The 3,287-nt window shown below is 39.7% G+C and overlaps 1 non-coding gene across 1 annotated transcript; it reads right to left on the bottom strand.

Annotated features, from left to right (window-relative positions):
• Positions 1–234: 234 nt before the first annotated feature.
• On the bottom strand, positions 235–305 carry trnag-gcc (transfer RNA glycine (anticodon GCC)). The gene has a single exon. It is a non-coding gene; the product is annotated as a tRNA-Gly (tRNA).
• Positions 306–3,287: the final 2,982 nt, after the last annotated feature.

The following is a 3,287-nucleotide window of genomic DNA, read 5'->3' as shown; positions in this document are numbered from 1 at the left end:
TGGATTGAGGAAACAGCAATAATAAATAAATGTATCTGTCCAGCTTCCTCCTCTTCGTCCCCCAGAATGACGTGTGGGTGACAGATTGACAGATTTAAATAAAAGAAAAGAATAGAAAAGGAGCATCCTAAGTCTCTTGTATATTTCAGCAGCATGGAGTTGGTCTAGTTTGGGCAGAAATGATAAGGCTTGTAATGTTCTTTTGGTGAAGGCTTAACTTTCAAAATTCACGTCTGCATTGGCCTGGAATTGAACCCAGGCCTCCCACATGGCAGGCGAGAATTCTACCACTGAACCACCAATGCTTAGGTTAAATAACTAAAGACTTCGTAGAGTAAGCTGTTCAGGTAAGTATTGTGCTGCTTCAGCAATTTGGTTTCAGATTTGAAAAGGAGAATCCTAAGTCTCTTCCTTATTTCAGCAGCAGTCACACACTATATTTCCAGATACTGTATAATATTATAATATCTCCTCTCTGCTCAACACGCATGTAATACAGTCTACATACCGTAGAGCAGTGTTTTTCAACCACTGTGCCGTGGCACACTAGTGTGTCGTGAGAGATCGTCAGGCGTGCCTTGAGAAATTGTCCAATTTCACTTAGTCTTAAAATTCTTTTTTATTAAAATTTATTCATTATTATCTAATCATCATCATCATTATCATTATTATTTTATCATTATTAAATAATAAGCCATTGTTGAGTGTCTGTGCTGTAATACAGTGACTGCCAGAGTAATGTAATGTTCGTCCGGGTGGACACACGGATGCAAGGCCGAAATGAGATAAAATAAATGGATTCCATTTAAAGGTGCACCTCTGGTAACAACATGTGCAAAGTGCCAACCTTGAGATGTTCCCACTCACAGAGGAGCGGCAAGATCACCCTGCTGCACTGTGCGAGGTAATAGGTAAACATCTGTAAACTCTTGAGAAGTTGTCATTTTATTTCTCTTCAGCCTCCATTGAATGCCTTGACTGCTGTTGGAAAGGACATGACTTTACAGGAGCAGGAGGAACTAACTGAACTGAAACAAGATCGTGGTTTAAAGCTAAGATTTGCTGAACTTCCTTTGGACAGTTTTTGGTTGACTGCTGCCAAGGAGTTCCCCATTCCGGCCAACAAAGTTTTGACATTGCTCCCATTTTCCACAACATATGTGTGTGAGCTGAGCTTTTCAAGCCTAACTGCTATAAAAACTAAAAACAGAGAGAGACTGAAAGCTGTTGAAGAGCTTCGTGTATGCCTTTCTTCAATTCCTGCCAGGATATCGGCTTTATGTTCATCTAAACAGGCCCAGGTTTCACACTGAGTGAGTATAAATAAATTGAGAAACTCTATTGCAATTATATATACTGTATTAGGCTACAGAGTCTCAAGATTTTTCCAATGTAAAAAATGTGCCATGGCTCAAAAAAGATTGAAAAACACTGCGTTAAACTACACAATTTAAGAAGCTACACTTACTTCTGCTTCCATTGTAACACTTTTCAGTTTTGGAGCAACAATAACAGTAACAACAACAACAACAACAACAAAAAAGTGTTGGAACAAAATAAATCTTATTTTCCATTCCAGGTTGCAGGTATTCGCGGGTGCAATGCAAAACTGTTCCACACACAGATAACTCTTTTGAATGGTTAAATGACTAAAATCAGAAAGCGCCACCAGCATATCTGACAAAGATGACTCATGAACCAATTCTTTAATCACTAGCTGAAAACGACGTATTGAATTTACACAAACGTCAAATAACAAACACAACATTCTACTTTCTCATGAATATGGTATAGTGCATTGCTTAATCAGCAGTTTTTCTTAGAAAGACAAGATATTTAAATTGAATGAATTTAATGAAACCACACATCAAGCTGTCTTTTCTAACAGAACATTAAATTTAGCATTAGCTCCCAGTTCCAGAAAGTTCTAGCCAGACATTCAGGGGGAAAGAATCAGAACAAAATGTAAAATAAAAAAGTAGTGAAAGATGAAAGTGAAGGAATAAACGAGGGGTTTGTGTCTTAGTTGTTGAGTAATTAAAAACAAAAAAAAAGCTGTGAGATTCAGCGTTTGTCACAACGATGCCAAACGCTCTGCGTCTCCCGACTATTTCTTTGGGATTGTTCCCAAACTGAGAAATCAAGATTCTTCAGTCAAGCTTCCCCCACAATCAAGCTTTGGAGTTGACTCCATATTCACAATGACAATAGAGTCGACTCCAAAGCTTGATTCCTTTGAATCGACTCTATTCTCATTACCTGGTATCTACAAATTGACACCAGGTATTAGGAATCGCCCTGTTAATCATGATAATGATCCTATGTACTTAATACTGTGGGTTGTTCCCCTAACCTTAAATTCGAGATTTGTGCTGAATCGATTCTTGGAACAGTCGATTGCATTCAGTGTTGCAATCGATTTCAGAATATTAGCAAGGGTTTGAATCGTTATCATTTCCCCTGCTTCCATTTGTAGGAAGCTGCCTTAATCACGTTGAACCCAGGGTACGCAGGCAGGACCGATCTCCGGGACAACCTGGAGGCCGCTTCAGATCCGTCTCGTCTCATGATTGTGCCCGACCACGCCGTCATCGCAGAGGTGTGCTCGGGTGCCGTCATTACATTACATTATGTAATGAACACAATAACGGATGTATTCTGGCGTGTTACAGAACTGTTTCACGTTGTCTTTTTTGCTGTAGGTGGACTTGTGAGCTGAGGGCTTCAAGTCCAGTGAGACTCTGGCGAGGAAGATGATTCAGCTGTATAAGCTGTGCAGCAAGCAGCTTTCCTGGCAGGACCACTACGACTTCAGCATGAGAGTCGTCAACTCTGTTATCGTCATGGCCGGGTATGTCCGTCTACGAACAGGGTGAACATATTAGATTAGATTAGATTCATCCGTTGTTTTTTCTAAATTGTTAATTAAAACTATCTATAAATGTAACAGATGTCTTGCGTGCGTGCGTGCGTGCGTGCGTGCGTTCCAGGTCTCTGATGCGAGAGAACCCACACCTGAGTGAGAACGTGGTGTTGATTAGAGCGCTACGATACTCCAACCTGCCCAAGTTACTCAAGGATGACGCAGAACTTAAAATAAAATAATAACTGATAAATAGTAAAGAACGCCAAAGCTTACATATGGAGTATCAAAGGTCATTATCACAGGATCACTGGAATCAGGCACTAGGAGGAAATTCCAGGACAAATTAGGAAATACAATTAACTGACATTTGCAAATTCTTTGCAACTAAAAAGCTGTAATTATATACTATATAACTTTTTTT

Source organism: Ictalurus punctatus, unplaced genomic scaffold (genome assembly GCF_001660625.3).
Source record: "Ictalurus punctatus breed USDA103 unplaced genomic scaffold, Coco_2.0 Super-Scaffold_100046, whole genome shotgun sequence".
Lineage (NCBI taxonomy): Eukaryota > Metazoa > Chordata > Actinopteri > Siluriformes > Ictaluridae > Ictalurus > Ictalurus punctatus.
The sequence above is the reverse complement of the archived record's forward strand: the minus strand, read 5'-3'. Positions and strand labels throughout refer to the sequence as shown.